This window comes from Chlorocebus sabaeus, chromosome X, assembly GCF_047675955.1.
Source record: "Chlorocebus sabaeus isolate Y175 chromosome X, mChlSab1.0.hap1, whole genome shotgun sequence".
Taxonomy (NCBI): Eukaryota; Metazoa; Chordata; class Mammalia; order Primates; family Cercopithecidae; genus Chlorocebus; species Chlorocebus sabaeus.
This window is the reverse complement of record NC_132933.1, coordinates 100,706,978-100,716,774: the sequence shown is the minus strand read 5'-3', so window position 1 is coordinate 100,716,774 and position 9,797 is coordinate 100,706,978. Positions and strand designations below refer to the sequence as shown.

General features: G+C 48.3%; 1 long non-coding RNA gene across 1 annotated transcript; it reads left to right on the top strand.

Moving 5' to 3' along the window:
* The first annotated feature begins 2,583 nt into the window (after nt 1-2,583).
* On the top strand, nt 2,584-4,130 carry LOC140710777 (uncharacterized). Its single transcript, XR_012091848.1, has 3 exons — nt 2,584-2,866; nt 3,082-3,225; nt 3,758-4,130. It is a non-coding gene; the product is annotated as an uncharacterized lncRNA (long non-coding RNA).
* The last annotated feature ends 5,667 nt before the right edge of the window (nt 4,131-9,797 follow it).

The window sequence follows — 9,797 nt, the reverse complement described above, 5'->3', positions numbered from 1 at the left end:
CAGCAGCCGAGTGGATCTGAGATCCCCTGAGAGGGGTGTGAAACACAGGGGAGTCACTGGCAGGTGAGCACTCAGGAGCGCATATGAGACAAACCCCCTGACCCAGAGGAGACTGGATGTCGTGCAACATCCGTGGAGGTGGGGAAGATGGGCAGGACTTCATGTGGTTCCTTCTGGCATAGGGCATGGCTACGGGTGTGGGTTGCACCATTGCAGTGAAGTGGAGTTTATTTAGATATTTTGGACTGAGGGGTTCCAGGACATGGGAAATGGAGGGCGGCTGGGTCCCAGGAGAGGAGAGTGCAGCTGGACAAAGGGATTTCTGACACTCGCTGGAATAAACGGAAAGAAGAGAGGGGAAGTTGGGGGCATTTGCCCAGCTTTTGAGTTGTTGTTTATCACAAATCTACAGTGTGAGACGTCTCATGTCTTGCCTGGCACCCTGTTTGTCCAGCCTCTGGTAAGGGGAGCCAATACACAGGAGGTGTTGGGCTTCTCAGGAAGAGGGGCAGGGAAGAGGCCTCTCATTAGTTGGGCTGCTTCCAGAAGTGGGAGACTACCAGAAACCTCCCTCCTCGGAGTCTCCCCAAGGCTAGGCGGAACAGGAGTGTGGCAGGAAGGGGGAGTCCTAGGAACTGGTCCCATGGTCTGGGCGGAGGTCTAACAGGCCACAGAGGAGAAGAGGGAGGAGGTGTGTCCTATGTGACTCTGGCAGGAAGGATCAGGGAGCCCTTCTGAGACAGCGCTTCTGAAATCCGGCTGGCTGGAACTTCCTGTCAGAAAATCAGAATGACTGAAAAAACTCCCCTACTATGATAGAGGCTAGAGGGTGGGAAAGAGGAAAGTGAGTTGGGGTAGCGGGAATCCTAGGTTCCACAGGCATGGTTTACAGGTACAATACATTGTTGGTAACATGATGGCTCGGGGACAAACAAGCCTGTCTCCAAGCCGTGCAGGTGCATTGAGAGGATGTAGAAATTCTGGATTCATGTCGGGCCCGTCTGCATTTCTGCCCTCCTCCACCCAGCATCGAGGGGAGGGCAGGGTAGAACTAAAGCGAATGTTCTTTTCAATCCCTGAATAGGGGCTTGCGTACCTCAGAGGAAGACAGAACACGCACATTTCTCTGCGTTTGTCTTTGTCTCATCCTTAGTCTCTAGACCATTAGCCCCTGTTGCCATGGGAACTGAAGCTGAGTGTCTGATGCATTCATTGGGCTGTGGGAGAAAAGCAGAGTTGGTCCTTGAAATAAAGGCCCCTGGGAGAGGGGATTCTAGCAAGGCAGTCACATCGAAAGAATTCACAATTCCCACAGATGTATTGATCCCTGCGATTATTAGTACACACACACACACCCCACACACACACTCCCACCCCATACACACACACACAGGCTTCATCCTGAACAGAGATGATGTACGGTGCATCACACTGGCTGGCCCGTAGGGTTCTTGTGGGAGAGGCCAGGTCTCTGCCACCATGAAAGGGGTTGCAACTGATACAGTCAGGGAGGGATCCCAGGAAGGGGAGTGATTCCCTTAAATTTGCTTGTTGAAACAGGCAGGGTAAAGGAGGATCCGGTGCAGAGCTTGGATTCATCAGAGGTGGCTGTTGATGTGACCGGTTGCCCTGTTTGGGTGGGAAGGCCCCGAATGACACATGCAGCCAGGCAAGAGGGGTCCCGTGCACCCTTTGCTCTTGGCTTATCCAGCTCCTCCCTCTGAGATAGTCCCATGGGGAGCCCCAGATTGACCTGGAATGGGGATCCCCTCTTTCCAGAGGCACAGTAGAGTTCTCAACGCTGGCAGTTTTCTCCTCCTTACCCTTTCTCCCTCACTGCCCCTTCGTCTTGCCCCCCGCTCATCAATCACCCTTTGGTAAAGGACCTCTCCCCTTGTTCCTCTCTCTTTACTCCCTCATCCATTCCTCTACACTTCTTTCCTCTTTCCTCTCTCATCCTACCTCACTTCAGCCTCCGTCATCACCCCTCATCTCCCCTCTCTGCTCTCTCGCCTCCATGCCTTGTCTTTCCCTTTGTCCTCCCTCCGAGTTCCCATATCCCTCACTGCCCTTTCTCTCCCTCTTTCCTTTCGCATGTTGTCCTCCCTGGTTTCCCCCTCCTTTTGCTTTTTCCTTCTCTGTACGCCGTTCCTTCCCCTCACCCTCCCCACCCTCCCTTCCCCTGATACTTACCCAGTGACTAATCCTTAGTTCCTTAAGTGGCACTGGGCGTAACGTGGGCCCTATGTGTTTAGCTTTCAGCCTCGGAGGGCAGTACATCCTAAAGTGAATCACCAACTTAATTATTCCTCTGCAAATTACCATCAGTGATATGAGATTCAACAAGGAGCTGTGAGAGTGCACAGGAAGGGAGCTCATTTCTGGGGTGGGCTCAGTGAAGAAAATGTCATTGATGATAGTCTCTGTTCTGCCATCCACCATCCTCTGCTTGCCTCTTTCTGGCACTGCCTTCCCTTTTATGTTGGGGACAACTCTCCTCTTCTATCTTTTGCAGCAGGGTGGGACTCCTCTCATGGTGTCCTGCCCTCCACACCCCAAAGTGTGAGTTCTCCTGAAGTCCAACCGGATGCTCATTCCCTGCAACCGGAGCACCCAACAGACCAAAGAGCACGAGGGGTAGTTTCAACTCGCCTGGGGACCCTTGTTCTTGCTCCCAGGTTCCCCAGGGCACCTTTGGTCATGTACTTCACTCACCTCTTCTCTTTTTCACCTTCACTTCTCCCTTCTCTTCCCCCTCCCTCTTTCCTGGCTACATCCTTCTTTCTTAAGGCTTTACCCCATAAAGACAAAGAAACTGGCTGAGGAGACAAAAGAAAGAAAGTAGCAGAAGATGGTAAGGAAACAGGTGAGTGACATCTGACTTAGCTGATTAAGAGAGCTTGATCTTTTTGGAGGGCGTGGCGGGTGCTTGCTCTGTCCCCCAGGCTGGAGTGCAGTGGTACGATCATAGCTCCCTGTAGCCTCGAACTGCTGAGCTCAAGGGATCCTCCAGCCTCAGCCTCCAGAGTAGCTGGGACTACATGTTAATTTTTTTTTTTTTTTTATGTTTTGCTTTTTTAGAGACAGAGTCTCACTTGTGTTGCCAAGAGAGCTTGAGCATCAACTGGCAGTGAGGACAGCCGGAAAGCAACCGACTTACCCCTGTCACCAGACCTTCCAGCTGTCTACCACACTGGCATTGCCGTGTATCCCTGCATCTTGTTGGTAATGGTGGGGGCTGTAAATTGCATGATTGCTCTAGAAAGTGTAGTTAAAAATCACTTAGACACCCAGATCCCCTCTCAGCTCCTCGTAGCATGACAAATCACTCTCCCCCAACTCTGGGAGTTGGAGGACAAATGTACTGTCTGCACAGCATGAACCAGCAGATTTATGGGCTTTGGAACTTCAGACTCGCTTGAAGGCATACATCCCAACCCAGCGTAGGGATTTCAGTTGCTGTCTACAGCAATCTGCAGTCCCTCACCTCCGCTGGAGTTTGGCGTCCAGATTGCTGGCATCTTGCCCCTTCTCAGAGATGCAGGAGAGTCTTCCTGTGTAATCTAAACTTCCCCTGAGAGGAGACTTAGTAATATTGGCAGGCAAAGACCTCTGGAGTTTGCTTCGTTAGTAAGCTCAAAACATTTTCTCATTTCAACGTTAGTTTTTCTTAGAGCCATGGGTTACTAAGGAGGATGTTTCTTAATTTACAAACACATACGGGGGTTTGTAATGATCTTTTGTTATTGATTTCTAGATCCCATTGTGGCATTGTGGTCAGAGAATATACAAATCGCTGAAGAATCCATTGTTTATGGACATTCCTGGGATTGTATTCATTTAAATATCTTTGTGTACATTGTAGTGGAATATAATACAAAAATGGAGTTGCATGAAAAATGAAGGTACCGCTCAGTAAATGGTTCCACAGGGACATCTGATCCCCTACGATCTGGGTTAAGAAATGGTGTACTGTATTGCTGGCAGCTCAAAAGCACTCTCATGCCAGTCACTCTTGTCTTCCACCTCGGCCAATCTAACCACTCTTGTGACTTTTAACACTTGAAGATAATCCCGCCTGTTTGTGAACGCATTACAGGTACGTAGAATCAGTACAGTACATATTTTACAGTACATATTTTGTAATCTGGGTTTCTCTTGGGTTTTCAGTAAGGTTTTTCTCCTTACTATTGACTTCTGTCGTGCTGTGTAGCTGAATTTCGTTTCTTTGCCTTCCTGCGCAGTATTTTGAATTGTATGACAATGCCACAATTTATTCATGCCTTTTATTTCTAATGGACTCTTCAGTAGTTTCCAGCGCTGGAGTGTTAGTGTTATTATTGTGGTGCACGTTCACAAGGATGTCCTTTAGTTGACATGCTTTTGCATTTAAGGCTGTGCTTGCAGGACTGCTTTGATTACTTTTTCTTCCTTCATGGCACTGTAAGTGGTGACAGTGGATGTAGCGGTATTTATTTATTTATTTATCCCTGATCTCGGAGGGAAAGCTGTCAACATGTCACCAGCAAGTATCGTTGTTTTCGTAGGCTTTTAAAAAATATTCCAACTGAATCAAGAGCGTTCCCTTTTATTTGCAGTTGGCTAAGAGGTTTTATCATAAGTGCGTGGTCATTTAAAAAAATCAAACCCGTGAAATACCCTTCCTGCATCTGTAGGGAATATCATATTTTTTCTCTTTCACACATTACTTCTGAGAGAGATTTTTCAAGCGCTGAACCGCTTCATTTCGAGAATACTCGACTTGTTTGTGATACGTTTTCATTTTTGGAGATTTAACTGATTTGTTTTGCTAATGCTTTATCCAAGATTTCTTCTTCTGTGCTTATGTGAAAGATAGGCCTGTGCATTTCATTTCTTACCATGCCCTTTAAGGTTTTTGCCTCATAAAATGGGATGGGAAGCATTTCCCTTTTTTTATGTTACCTGGCAAGAAGATAAGATTGACATTCTTTCCTTCACAAATGTTTTGTAGAATCAATCGGTGGCGGCATCAGAGCCTGTAGGTTCTTGTGGCTGTTGCTGTTGTTTCCTTCAGATTCCGCCCGTTTAGAATTTGTAGGACAATTCAGATGTTTAGTCTGTTTTCTGTCATTTTGTTATCCAAAGTTTCACATTTGTGGGCATAAAGCTGTTCATGATTTTGAATAATGATCTCTTTAATATCTTCGTTGCCCATAGTGATGTTTTCTTAGCCACTCCAGACACTGGTTGCTTCATTATTTCTCTCCTTTTTGTTCAGGCCCACACAAGGCATGTCTTAATCACATCATCTTTACAAAAAACCACCTCTGGCTGTGTTGTTTTATCTTTAACTGATTTGTACTTTTATTGTTATTTCATTTCTTCTGCTTTCTTCAGGTTTAATCTGTTGCTCAACATGGTTGGGAAAGATGCAAATGTTGTGTCTTTCTTTTTCATGCAATCTAGACAATTAAAATATATCCCATAAGTTTTCATCAGGTTCAAAATACTTTGTGATTTCATTGGTGATGTTTTCCTTGAGCTATGGGTTATTTAGAAAATAGGAAATAAAAAGGATGCCTTTTCTAAAGATAAAAGGAAGTGAAATAAAAAGGATGCCTTTTTATTTCATTTTCTTGCCTAATTGCCCTCCGAACTTCCGGGACTATGTTGAGAAGAAGTAGCAAAAGCGGGCATCTCTGCCTTGCTCGTGATCTTGGAGGAAAAGCTTTCACTCTTTCGGCATCTAGTACAGTGTTCACAGTGAGTATTTTATATAGGACTTTTGTAACGCTGAGGTTGTTTCCTTCTGTTCCAAGGAGTTTGAGTGTTTTTGTCACGAAGGGAGCTGACTTTTGTCAGATGCTTTTAGTGCATCAATTGAGCCAATCATGTGGTTTTGTCCTTCATTTTGTTGATACCGTACACTAAATTAGTTGATTTTCATTGATCGAAACTTCCTTGCATTCCACGAATAAATCCCACGTGGTCATGGGCCTTTCATGTGCTGTTGAACTCGGTGTGCTAGGCTTTTGTTGAATATGTATGCATAAACATTCTTTTGGGAAGTGTGTGTGTGTGTGTGTGTGTGTGTGTGTGTGTCCGTATGTTTCTGGTCCTAATTCTTCTTTAAATGTTTAGTAGAATTCTCCACTGAAGCCATCTAGTCCTGGGGTTTTCTATGTTGGGAGGTTGATGAATACTGGTTAAGTCTCCTTACGAGTTGTCGAGATCTGCTGAGATTTTTTACTTCTTCAGGAGTCGGTCTTGGCAGCGTGTGTTTCTCAGAATTTATCTATTTCTTCTAGAGTATCAAATTTGTTGGGATATAGTTGTTCCTGGTCTTCTCTTTCTAATCTTTTTTGTTTCTGTAGTATCAATTGTAATGCCCCTCCGTCGTTCTGAGTTTAGTTATTTGACCCTTCTCTGTTTTTCTCTGAATCTGCTTAACCTATGTTGACCTTTTCAGAGACACCAGCTCTTAGTTTCACTGTTTTTTTTTTCCCTATTATTTGTCTATTCTCTATTTCCTTTATTTGTGCTCTAATCTTTATTACTTCCTTCCTTCTGCTAACTTTGGGTTTACGTTGTTCTTCCTTTTCTAGTTCTCGAAACATAAAGACAGGCCGTTGATTTGAGGTCTGTCTTCTTTTTCACTGTAAGCATTTACCACAATAAACTTCCCTCTTAACACTATGCTTTCCCTGCATCTCCTTAGTTGTGGTATGTGGTGTTTTCATTTTCATGTGTCTCAAGATGCTTTCTAATTTCCTTGTGGTCTGTTCTTTGACCCATTGGTTATTGAAGAGAGTGTTGTAATTTCCACCTATTTGTGACATTTTCAATTCTCCTTCTGGTATTGCTTTCTAGTTTCATTCCATTGTGGTCAGAAAAGATAATTGGTATGATTTCAAACCTCTGAAGTTTGTGAAGATCCTAAATGTCAACACAAAAGCTAAAGCATAAGACCTCTGGAAGAGAATTCAGGATAAAGCCTTGAAAAACTTGCTGTAGGCGAGGGACTCTTCTAGCTATGACACAGAAAGCAATGGCCACGCAAAAACACGTTAAGGGAATTTCATCAAATTTAGAAATCTGGCTTTTCATCATTAGAGAAATGAAAAAGCAAACCATTCATTGTGGCAATGTTTGCAATATATACTACCCGACAATGGAAAAGTTTGCACGCAAAAAAGCACTCTTATACTTCAGTATTAAGACGACAAATCATAATCAATGTGCCAACCATGTGAATGGTTCTTCACATGCCACACCAAACGATATACAACTGGTCAAGAGAAGAGGCTGGGCCAAGGTCACTAGTGGAGGCAGCGGCAAAGCTGGGTCAGAGATCTCAGGCAAGTCACCTCCCTTCTCTGAGTCTGTTTCCTCAAATGCACAGTAGTAGCTCAGACGATCTTTGAGGGTGTCATGAGGTAGTGGGCAAAACGCCCTTGGCCCAGGGCCTGATGACGACGAAAACAAAGAGGAGCAGCAGGATGGATGCCCAGGAAGGAAAACACCCAACCTGATGTCTCAGGAGGCTGGGAGGGCGGTGGCAGGCCTCAGAAACCTAGGGTGGAACCTGTCGTTCAGGGAAGCCGTGAGGGGTGGCGATCATGCACAATGAAGGGAGATGGGGAGCGGTATGTGCACATGGGCGGGAGGGTGGGTGTCAGGAGAGAGCGCGCAGCAGGTGGGTTTATCACCCCCAGGACACTGCGAGCCCCTGGATGGCAGGAGCGGCCGACAGCAGGGCCCAGTGCACGCACCCCGACCTCAGAGGGTCCCAGGTTCAAGTCTGTGCTCTGCCACTTCCTGGCTGTGTGACTTGGGGAGAGCGTCTTCCCTCTCAGAGCCTCAGTTGGCTGAGACCATGAAATGGCCTTACTGCCCCCACCTCTCAGACTTGCCCGAGAAATGGAAACATAGGTCCAGACAAGAAATTGTATATGAATATTCAGAACAACTTTATGCATGATATCAATAGCTGGAAACAAGCGAATGCACCAATGCTCGTCTATCACCAGGCCTGGGGCAGGAGTGATCAGAAGAAGCAGGCCCGGCTGGGAGAAGGTTGTGAGTGCTGTCCACTGCCACAGCAGGGCCTCAGAAAACACTTGCTGACATGGACTGTGGGCGTTTGCGGTGTGGGGTCTACAGAAGGTCCCAGGCTGGGGGCAGGAGGGAAGCCTGCCTGGGTCTCCTGTTTGCCATGTGAGCGAGGTGGTGGCCATCTCCAGGGTGGCCGATCTGACCCTCCTGCAGGACACGCAGTCCAGTCCACCCCCATTTCCCACCAAGGTGCTCCTGCCTCCCTGCTCTCCTCCTCTCTTCCCAGGTGCCCTCAGCGCTGCCCCTACAGGGTAGAGGGAGTGGGTCCCTGGTGAGGCCCCACCTCTGCAAGGTGACGTGAAAGGGGGAGTGTCCAGCAAGCCTGGAGGCCTGAGGAGGCCGTGACCTGGCCAGCACCCTGCCTCTGAGGGCTGCTGCTTGTTCCTTTCCGGTGGAGCTTTCGTATCTCAAGTGCCTTCCACACACAGTGCTCAAACTCACTCCTGTGGCTTATGGTGACGACCCCCACCCTGATCCAAGGACAGGCATGTGCCCGCTATGTGCACAAGGGTGTCTGGGGAGGTCCTGGCCAAATAGCATTAAATTTATGATGCCAGGGGTGGAGTCCCAGGCATCCCTAATCTCTTCCACAGCCCAGACCACAGACCAGGGGACTCCATTGTGTGTGTGTGTGTGTGTGTGTGTGTGTGTGTGTTCCAGTAAAACTTTGGGACTGGATTTCTGTCAGAGTCCCAGAATGTCAGTGTTGCCAAGCATGGACCCAAGCACCAGAGAAGCAGAAATCACAGCGACAGCCAATATGGAGACCCACCCAAAGCCTTTCTGACGGACAGCTTCTGGGGTGTGCAACCAATGCAGTCCAACCCTCACCAGGGCTCCCTATGTGGCTCCATGCTCTGCTGTTGCTGTTTTGAAATCCTTCGTAGTTTTTGACAAGGAGACTCATGTTTTCATTTTCCACTGGGCCTCCCAAATTAGGCAGCCCGGTCTGGGTCAGGATCTGGCCATGGTGGAGATGGCAGCCCCTCCTGGGGAAACAGAAGCTGGGGCTGGGTGGGGAGTGGGAGGCAGGGAGCCTTCCACTGCTATGTTTTCCCTCCTTATCTAGGGCTCTGTCCTCCCAAGCCCTGGACATTACCGGGGAACTCCAGAAAGCCCTGGACACTGTCCCTGCCTGCCACTGAGCCCTTCCCAGGAGACCAAACTGTCTCTGCCCTCACTGTCTTGTACCTGAAGCATGTGCAGCCCTACCTCAGACCCCTCCAGACGTCACCCAGCCCTTGAACACACCGGGACCTAGGTAGGCCTGGTGGTGTCCTCACTGGGAGAGCCCTGCTGCTGTGGGAGAAGGGCTGTGAAGCCCCAAACAGGCCGGCGTTCCATCACCGGCAAGGGGCTGTGTACGTGTGCACCGTGCGTTGTTTTTATTACATCCTGCTCCCTCAGCAATCACAGCCCCTCCTTCTACCCACTGGAGGGCTGCGAACATCACTGCGGGGCCCACCTCATTGTCTGTCAGACTCGGTACCGAGGACGGGGTCCTGAACTGTGTGGATGATGAGCCAAGGGTTCCAGAACATCGTCTCCAAGGAGGGGGTGTGGGAGGTGGATCCTGGTGAGAGCCTTGGACCCTGTCCCTCGGCGGGAGGGGCAGTGGCACCAAGCTGCAGTCTTCCGCCCAACCCCTGCTCTGGCCCTCCCCTCTTGCCATGTCCCTGGGGCTGCTGAGCAAGGAAGGC